An 11,074-nucleotide genomic window follows, 5' to 3' on the forward strand; every position below is an offset into this window, starting at 1 on the left:
TTTTATTCTCAATCCCGTTCCCAAGAATACCTACCACAGACTTTGCCTTTTTCACCGCTGCAGCACACAGGGTTGACACTTTCACCAAACTATCCACAACACACTTGGGATTTTCCCCCCTCTCAGTCACAGCAAGTTCTATCCCTATTAGCTTATACGTGAAGTGGGGATTTTTTTTTGACCCACTATGCCATCACCTTACACTTACCAGCACATCACCCCTTAGTTCCTAATCATTTATGAATAAATGAAATAGTCTTGCCCCCGTACCAATCCTTATCGGACCCCGTAGCATACTTCCCTACATTGTGAGAATTGTCCACAGATCCCCACTCTTTACTAACAGTCATTGAACCAGTTTTTTAATCAGAAAGAGAACCCATCCTCTTATCCCATGACTGCTAAGTTTACTCAGGAATCTCTGGCGAGTCTTTCTCAATGAACTCTAAAAGGTTGGTGAGGCAGGACTTCCCTTTGCAGAAGCCATGTAGGTGAAGAGTAGGTGGAATTCACTGCCACAGGAGGTGGTGGCGGCCACAAGTATGGCCACCTTCAAGAGGGGTTTAGATAGAAATATGGAGCACGGGTCCATCGGTGGCTATTAGCCACAGTGTATGTGTGTATATAAATTTTTTTGCCACTGTGTGACACAGAGTGTTGGACTTGATGGGCCGTTGGCCTGATCCAACATGGCTTCTCTTATGTTCTTATGTTCTTAAGATTAAAAAAACCAAAACAAAAAAACCTGGCACGATTGTGATCTGAGGGTGGAAAAATGTTTTTGTTTCAAACAGTCTTATTAGTAACATATGGCAATAAATTTCAATTTCTTACATCATTAATAATTACTTTTTATCTATCCCATATATTACTTTCTACCCACTCCTCCCCCGTTACCTGACACCCGCCGGTGTTATATACTTAAAATCTTAATATTAAAGGTACCCTTAATTAATAAGAACCAAAATTAATATCCTCCTCCCTCTTGTACTTAGTCATTATCAAAAATTGTCCAATGTCCTTTTATTTTCCACTCTTTTTCTACGTATCTTCTGAACTTTTTCCACTTCATCTTAATTACTTCTAAATCATAGTCTCTTAAGGTTCATGTTAACTTGCCCATTTCACCCCAGTGTCATAACTTTTAAAATCCAATCCCATTTTTCTGGTATTTTTTCTTGCTTCCACAACCGCGCATACAACGTCCTAACTTTTTCCACTCCATCTTAATTACTTCTAAATCATAGTCTCTTAAGGTTCATGTTAACTTGCCCATTTCACCATGTGTCATAACTTTTACAATCCTACCCCATTTCTCTGGTATTTTTTCTTGCTTCCACAACTACGCATATTATGTCCTAGCAGCTGAAAGCAAGTATCAAATTATAGTTCTATCTTCTTTTGGATTTTTTTTTCCATTTGTAATCCCAACAGGAAAGTCTCTGCAACTTTCTTAAATTCATATCCCGAGATCCTAGAAATTTCTTGTTGAATCATCCGCCAATACTTTTTTTGCCCTTTCACAAACCCACCACATACGGTAGAAAGAACCTTCATGTTTTTTTTACATTTCCAACACCGGTCTGGCATCTTATTATTCATCTTTGCCAATATCACCCAGTGAGTTGCATTTGAACACGAGTCTCCTAGGTTCTTGTTTAGCACTTAACCCGCTAGAGCCAGCGGAGTATTTTACTTACTTTACTGTAGCCCCCCCTTTTTTGTTTTTGTTTTTTTTGCTGAGACTGAAATGTAAGAACAATGTTCTCAACTAGGATAGGCATTAGAGGACCACACTAGGATCCGGAACCATCAAGTTCAAATCCTGACTCTGCCACGCAAGATTGCTGGTGACTTTGAGCCTATCACGCTCTCTTGCCTTAGCCTACCTCACAAGGTTGCTGTTGCGAAGATAAAATGGAAAAGGAGAAAAACAATTGATAAGCTGCTTGGTATCATGATTAGGGAGGGAAACAGGATGTAAAAACTAAGCACTACACCACAATGGTTTCAATGAAATGTGGAGGCTGGACAGTTGTAAGAGACCGCAGAGGCTACTGTTACACGGCTAACCCTACTGACGTCCAAGCTCTGACAAAATTGGGCTAGTCGGTTATATTCAGGCTTCCCATGAAACATTTACACGCGGATAATTAGAGAAATAAGAGCCCCAGTGGTGCAGAGTGGTAAAGCCGCAGCACAGCGGTTCTAACCTCTGCTAACGACCTGAGTTTCACGGTTAAAACAATTTTATTTGGTAACAAATTATATGTCCTGCATCATTAATAACTTCTTTTAACTATCCCACATATTACTTTCTAGCCATCCCTCCCCCATTACTTGACCCCCGCCGGTGTTATTTACTTAAAATACTAATGTTTAAAGGTACCCTTAACTAATAAAAAATGAAAATTAACATTCTTCTTTTTTTTTCTAAGACTTCATCATTATCAAAAATTGTTCAATGTCCTTTTATTTTCCACTCCATCTTAAAAACTTCTAAATCATAACCTCTTAAAATTCTTGTTAACTCGTTCATTTCACACAATGTCATAACTTTTACAATCCAACCCCATTTCTCTGGTATTTTTTCATGCTTCCACAACTACGCATATAATGTCCTAGCGGCTGAAAGCATGCACCAAATTATAGTTCTATTTTCTTTTGGAAATTTTTCCATTTGTAATCCCGACAGAAAAGTCTCTGCGACTTTCTTAAATTCATATCCCAAGATCCTAGAAATTTCTTGTTGAATCATCCGCCAATACTTTTTTGCCCTTTCACAAGTCCACCGCATACGGTAGAAAGAAACTCCATGTTTTTTACATTTCCAACATCTGTCCGGCATCTTATTATTCATCTTTTGCCAATTTCTTAGGAGTCATATACCACCTGTACATCATCTTAAAACAATTTTCTTTAATACTATGATACGTTGAGAGTTTCATAAAGTTCTTCCACAAATATCCCCAAGTTTCCATATATATTTCTTTTTTTACATTAATTGCCCACTTAATCATTTGAGATGTCACTACTTCATCTACTTCATTTTAAAAGTAACATATAGATTTTTGAAATTAATTTTTCATTGTCTCCAAGCAGAACTTTTCCCATTTCTGTTTGTTCTCATCTTATTCCTTCAGTTTTAACATCGCTTTCCACCAAACTTTTTATTTGTTGCGTTTGAAACAATCATATTTATTATTCAACTCTTCGGCAGTTTTCAATTCTATTTTACAGCTTTGTATTTTTAGTTTATACGACACCCTTTTTCCCTCTCCCATCTCCGCCGTTATCCTTATTACTTCCGCAGGCACTGAGGATAGAGAAATGTTACGACCGTTCCTTTGTCATAGATTGCTATTTGATCATGTTTTGCGCGCTTCGGTTTTAATACAAAGGCACGCAAATCGGGGCCCTCGGCGGTAGTTTCTAAAGCATCCGCGCAATTCGATGTTTTGATTACGCGTGTCTTAGACGGTCGTTGTATATAATCGAATAAAATATAATACGCGATCGCGATGTATAACGTTAGACAACCTTGTTACTCTGACTTTTGACAACCCCGAGATAGGCCCCCTTCTGCGAATTCGGCTCAGCGGCCCGCCACCAATAGGGGAGTCGCCGTTGTTCAAACGCGCCAGCGGGTGCGGGGGGGGGGGGGGTCGGCGCAGGATTCTCTTTAAATACGGGAAACCCGAGCGCCGTTCTGACGGCTCCGTACCACCATGGAGAAATTTTCTAACATGGAGGGACCCCTAGGCATCAAGCCTCACAAACATTCAAGAAAAGGCAACGGTGATGAGATAGAAGCGGAGAACACCACCCCCGAGAAGACCCCTCTAGAATCTGTACCCGAAAACATGGAAGAGGAGAGTTTGGAGAACCAGGAAGCAGAAACAGATGCACGGGTAAGTTGTGAGAAAAGAGGAAAGCTGGGAGGATTGCGATGGCGGGTCATGTAGCGTTATGCCCTTTCTTTTTTTTTTTTTAAATTAGGCGGCGGAGGGATCAGAGACCAAAGTCGCTGATTTAGAGGATTTGATCATGTGTGGGATGCTAACCCTGGTGTTGCTCAAATCTTTAAGAAAGCGTGGTTCTAATCTCAAGAACTCAACACAGGTGGAGAATAATGAATCCCCTTTGTGGGAGAGTTCCACAAAGAAGGCTTGGGAAAAGGCAGAGCTCTCTGAGAATGGCGTCTCTATCAAGGAGTCAGAACGTGGAGGGAAGGCGCAAGAAAATATGGAGATTGTGGAGGAAACGGTCTATTTGAAAGCGCTCTTTCCGAATGTAAGGCCTAAAAAAAAAAAACACCGAGGTGTATGGAATTGGGGGGTGGGGGGCCCGCTCATGAGACAGGATACTATTTTTTTTTTTCCTTCAAACTTTTAGGTAGAGAATGTGGCAGCGGTCAACTCAGGGAGGCCGGACACCTGTCACTGCCCATACTGCGGGGGTCTAGCACACTTTCAAGATTCAGATGAGGAAGATTCCCTAGCAGATGCCGAGCACGATACCGCCGGTGATTCCGGAGCGGACATGGAGGATACCTCTGGAGATTCTGAAGCAGACACGAAGGATGAAGCTGTGGAAAAGGCGAGGGAACCCCCGGTTGATGAAGCGCAAACACCGGAGTCTCCAAAGGAGGTTGATTCCCTCATGGAGGAAGAAGAAGAGGTTGCAAAGCAGGAAAAACATACAGATTAGAATCGAGAATGTCCCAACCACATGTAGATGAGAAAACACACACGTCTGTTTGTATATAAGACCCGTATCCTGAAGCGGATAGTAAGAACTGTATTTTTTCAGTAGGGTGGGGGAAATAGCACGCTTGTTTTTGTTTTCTCACGTTGATAAAGCGGATGTATCGTTGCTACACTTTCTGTACATACACACGTGTCTAATCCTTGTGAATCGCAACACGACAAAGATGTACGCCGTGTATTTCTTACCCTGCCCCCCCCCTTGCAGGATTTCCCGGCAATCCCCCCTTCCCTCCTATTCGACACCAAAGTGGAAGACGCCTCATTCGCGGGGAACTGTAGACACGTGGGTCGGGATGCAGATTGTTGTTAATTAAAAAAAGCTACGCTTTGTATATTCTCGCTTTAATAAAATACTTTTCTATTAGATATGACGGTATGAAACACGTGGTGTGCTCGACTGAAATAAGCTTAGAATTCCCACCGTAAAAATCCAAACACACATCGTTACGCCGGTTGCACCGCAAGGTCATCTAACGTATTTTAGCATAACGTCTCAGTTCTCTAGAATGGAACTAACAAAACATACAAACTTAGGACCTGAACAATCTTTGTTTCCATTTGTTTGGTTTTTTGACGTTGCCAAGGTGGGTTGTGCTTCATTTAAACATTCAGGCCTAGACACCGATTTAAGCAACGTTATAAAAATTGTAAAAATATAGAGCGGACTCATCACGGGTACTTGTTCATAGTTTCATAGCGCTTGTTCATAGTTTCGAGTTCACGATGTACTTTTATCTCACGGCCATGAGGAAAGCTAATCCTGCTAGGACAAATCCGGCGGTCGCTATGATAGTGTTGCTTTTGGTATCGCACCGGCTGATTGAATCAGAACCGTGTTTGTTGAAGTAGCGGTAGAACCCTTCCCAGCCACCATGCGCCTCCAGCCACTCACGCTTCTCCACAGACAGATAGATGACCAATGCCTCTGTCAGGCCGCCGATCTCCTCGTGAGCCCCCCGCCCAGCCAGCGCTGTTGCCAAGGTGCCGGTGAACACAAACAGCGCCACTACTCGACCCCAGTTAAGCCCGCCATCAGATGCCATCTGCGCCGCCACACGTCTCAAATGGACGTCTGCCCTACCAGGCTCCGGCAAGATTGCTGTGGAGCAAATGGAGTGAAAGAATGTCTTCTCACGGCTCTCCAGCTTGTCAGCCACTCTCCGCAGGGTCTTGGCCGTGTGGCTGTGAGACAGCACCGAACCACTCAGGTTGCGTCGCAAGTAGCCATCCACCAGTCGCCTTGTCTCGGCTGTCAGATCGCTCAGCATAGCGACTCTTCGATGACTGCCGATGAATACGTCGGCCTGCTCCAACCGTGCCCCAGTACCGCCGGTTCTATACAGATACGGTTTTACAACCTACTTTCCCCCAATCGGTAGGTTTCTTACAAACCGAGAAGCCGACAAATTAAGCATCTGTAATAGATACGGTCATAGAAATGTAGAGGAAGTACCGTCCGAAAGAACACGGGTAAAAGAATGATGGGATTACCTACGTGTATAGACAAGGAACATACCCCCCCCCCCCCTTTCCCTAACATGATCCGGCAGCGGACTATAACGCTGTTGCTCGTGTGTTACTTTGTAATATGTTTATTGCACCCCAACCTGATTCCGGCCTCCCCCCATTCTCACCTTTTCCCATTATGCTCACCCTCGGCACTTTTGATTCGTAGCCATCTTTATACAATATTACACCCGCTTTCCTATATAAAATCAGATAGACTCCCTCCGTTTCTTACCCCACCTGCCCCAGCTAATTTTAATCCGCCCAAGCAAACGCCGAAGAAACCTATCCTCCCACAATTGCGATCCGCAGCCTTTACACCGTCACTCCTACCCTGTTCAATAGGTCATATTTACAGGGGAGTGTTTCACCGTAAAGTGAAAATAAAGGAAAAAAGCTTATATGTAATAACAGGGTGTGTCCGATTATTCAGTGTATTTTTATACTTTGTTTCTTTGTTGCCCAAAGTGTTTTACAAAAAGCCATTAGCCAAAAATTGGCATGATTATACATTATTAAAACAAACCAGGAGAAGGACTTTCTGTGTTGGCGGTATCGGATGAGAGAAGAGACGGCCCCCGCCTTCAGCCGGGGCATAAGAACGGAACCGCTACAGAAAAAGACTTGCTCCGGCTTTTAAAGAACTTTTAAAGAGCTGTTCAGGATTATGTGGGGAAGAGCGTGCACGGTGTTGATTTTTTAAAGTAAGGAACCCGTGAAAAACACGCTGTCGGTATTAGGACTTGTGTTTAAACAGCTCTCGGTCTATTTTAAGTTTTCTCGGTGCAGAGACGTTATTTTCAGCGTTATTGGTAAAACCATACGTCTATCGACGTATCGGCGTCAATCTCCCTCTTACTGATCAAAAGCGACCTCCCTAAATGCAACGTGATCTTTTTAATATCGAATATTTTTTAGTATCAAAATTTGCACAAACTCAACGGCTTCTAAATACATTTTTATTTTTATACATGTGAATGTATAAAATGTACATTTATTACAGAAAGTTTTTAAAATTTATTTACAAAAGGGGGAAAAGAAAGGTATTCACAGATGCGCCATTCTGAAATGTATTATGCAGAAATTTCTCAACAAGTGTCACATAGGGTTGGTGGCATTTCTGAAACAACGTTCTCAATTGTTCACAGGGGGTCGGGGATGTTCGTACGCCTTCCACCAGGTTGGCCAATGTTATGACATGATTCTTGTTAATACCACAACAATCAAGAAAACACGCAATAACCGTGATCACATACAACACGGGGCTCATATTCAGATTGCGACAAACATATCTTAAGTTCTCATCGTAGAAAGCAGAGGACCACGTCAAACATACATGAGAATTCTGTCCGGGTCTATCTAAAATGCATCCGTCACACATAGAATAAGAGAGATCGTTGGAGCAATAATTGAGAACAGAATAAGCGGTGGCAGTTATCAGTTTGTACATCGCAGAACGTGACTTTTGCTTGTCCACAGGTGGAACGTCTTCATCGGACACTCCCACGTATTTTTGCAGGACGGTATGAATCGACGTCTGAACACCGGACAAGTCCACGAGACAAATTTTCTAAAAATCACAAACACACAAAATGAGAAAAGGAGTCTAAACAGAAACAACACAACCTTTTACACATCTTTCCCATGTTGTTCTACCCACCTTAAATGTATCTTGTTGTGACGGATTCACGGAGTCACAACTCTCACCATCCTGGAAACATCTACTCCGCTTCGGTGTACAGATTTCTGCCCCATCTTTCATTTTCTCGGGGGAAGCAAAAAGGCGTTTAGCAAGAACCGGCTGTACATTCTCCTTGTCAGAATCGGTGCTAGGTTTTTGAATCCTCGCTGTAGTTTTCCTCCTCACGGGTGCTCCAGGGACCACAGGATTAAAAACAGACAGGGGTGTATTCGCCATGGTGGTACGGAGCCGTCAGAACGGTGCTCGGGTTTCCCGTATTTAAAGAGAATCCTGCGCCGACCCCCCCGCACCCGCTGGCGCGTTTGAACAACGGCGACTCCCCTATTGGTGGCGGGCCGCTGAGCCGAATTCGCAGAAGGGGGCCTATCTCGGGGTTTTCAAAAGTCAGAGTAACAAGGTTGTCTAACGTTATACATCGCGATCGCGTATTATATTTTATTCGATTATATACAACGACCGTCTAAGACACGCGTAATCAAAACATCGAATTGCGCGGATGCTTTAGAAACTACCGCCGAGGGCCCCGATTTGCGTGCCTTTGTATTAAAACCGAAGCGCGCAAAACATGATCAAATAGCAATCTATGACAAAGGAACGGTCGTAACATTTCTCTATCCTCAGTGCCTGCGGAAGTAATAAGGATAACGGCGGAGATGGGAGAGGGAAAAAGGGTGTCGTATAAACTAAAAATACAAAGCTGTAAAATAGAATTGAAAACTGCCGAAGAGTTGAATAATAAATATGATTGTTTCAAACGCAACAAATAAAAAGTTTGGTGGAAAGCGATGTTAAAACTGAAGGAATAAGATGAGAACAAACAGAAATGGGAAAAGTTCTGCTTGGAGACAATGAAAAATTAATTTCAAAAATCTATATGTTACTTTTAAAATGAAGTAGATGAAGTAGTGACATCTCAAATGATTAAGTGGGCAATTAATGTAAATAAAGAAATATATATGGAAACTTGGGGATATTTGTGGAAGAACTTTATGAAACTCTCAACGTATCATAGTATTAAAGAAAATTGTTTTAAGATGATGTACAGGTGGTATATGACTCCTAAGAAATTGGCAAAAGATGAATAATAAGATGCCGGACAGATGTTGGAAATGTAAAAAACATGGAGTTTCTTTCTACCGTATGCGGTGGACTTGTGAAAGGGCAAAAAAGTATTGGCGGATGATTCAACAAGAAATTTCTAGGATCTTGGGATATGAATTTAAGAAAGTCGCAGAGACTTTTCTGTCGGGATTACAAATGGAAAAATTTCCAAAAGAAAATAGAACTATAATTTGGTGCATGCTTTCAGCCGCTAGGACATTATATGCGTAGTTGTGGAAGCATGAAAAAATACCAGAGAAATGGGGTTGGATTGTAAAAGTTATGACATTGTGTGAAATGAACGAGTTAACAAGAATTTTAAGAGGTTATGATTTAGAAGTTTTTAAGATGGAGTGGAAAATAAAAGGACATTGAACAATTTTTGATAATGATGAAGTCTTAGAAAAAAAAAGAAGAATGTTAATTTTCATTTTTTATTAGTTAAGGGTACCTTTAAACATTAGTATTTTAAGTAAATAACACCGGCGGGGGTCAAGTAATGGGGGAGGGATGGCTAGAAAGTAATATGTGGGATAGTTAAAAGAAGTTATTAATGATGCAGGACATATAATTTGTTACCAAATAAAATTGTTTTAACCGTGAAACTCAGGTCGTTAGCAGAGGTTAGAACCGCTGTGCTGCGGCTTTACCACTCTGCACCACTGGGGCTCTTATTTCTCTAATTATCCGCGTGTAAATGTTTCATGGGAAGCCTGAATATAACCGACTAGCCCAATTTTGTCAGAGCTTGGACGTCAGTAGGGTTAGCCGTGTAACAGTAGCCTCTGCGGTCTCTTACAACTGTCCAGCCTCCACATTTCATTGAAACCATTGTGGTGTAGTGCTTAGTTTTTACATCCTGTTTCCCTCCCTAATCATGATACCAAGCAGCTTATCAATTGTTTTTCTCCTTTTCCATTTTATCTTCGCAACAGCAACCTTGTGAGGTAGGCTAAGGCAAGAGAGCGTGATAGGCTCAAAGTCACCAGCAATCTTGCGTGGCAGAGTCAGGATTTGAACTTGATGGTTCCGGATCCTAGTGTGGTCCTCTAATGCCTATCCTAGTTGAGAACATTGTTCTTACATTTCAGTCTCAGCAAAAAAAACAAAAACAAAAAAGGGGGGGCTACAGTAAAGTAAGTAAAATACTCCGCTGGCTCTAGCGGGTTAAGTGCTAAACAAGAACCTAGGAGACTCGTGTTCAAATGCAACTCACTGGGTGATATTGGCAAAGATGAATAATAAGATGCCAGACCGGTGTTGGAAATGTAAAAAAAACATGAAGGTTCTTTCTACCGTATGTGGTGGGTTTGTGAAAGGGCAAAAAAAGTATTGGCGGATGATTCAACAAGAAATTTCTAGGATCTCGGGATATGAATTTAAGAAAGTTGCAGAGACTTTCCTGTTGGGATTACAAATGGAAAAAAAAATCCAAAAGAAGATAGAACTATAATTTGATACTTGCTTTCAGCTGCTAGGACATAATATGCGTAGTTGTGGAAGCAAGAAAAAATACCAGAGAAATGGGGTAGGATTGTAAAAGTTATGACACATGGTGAAATGGGCAAGTTAACATGAACCTTAAGAGACTATGATTTAGAAGTAATTAAGATGGAGTGGAAAAAGTTAGGACGTTGTATGCGCGGTTGTGGAAGCAAGAAAAAATACCAGAAAAATGGGATTGGATTTTAAAAGTTATGACACTGGGGTGAAATGGGCAAGTTAACATGAACCTTAAGAGACTATGATTTAGAAGTAATTAAGATGAAGTGGAAAAAGTTCAGAAGATACGTAGAAAAAGAGTGGAAAATAAAAGGACATTGGACAATTTTTGATAATGACTAAGTACAAGAGGGAGGAGGATATTAATTTTGGTTCTTATTAATTAAGGGTACCTTTAATATTAAGATTTTAAGTATATAACACCGGCGGGTGTCAGGTAACGGGGGAGGAGTGGGTAGAAAGTAATATATGGGATAGATAAAAAGTAATTATT

Source organism: Heteronotia binoei, chromosome 10 (genome assembly GCF_032191835.1).
Source record: "Heteronotia binoei isolate CCM8104 ecotype False Entrance Well chromosome 10, APGP_CSIRO_Hbin_v1, whole genome shotgun sequence".
NCBI classification, from domain to species: Eukaryota; Metazoa; Chordata; class Lepidosauria; order Squamata; family Gekkonidae; genus Heteronotia; species Heteronotia binoei.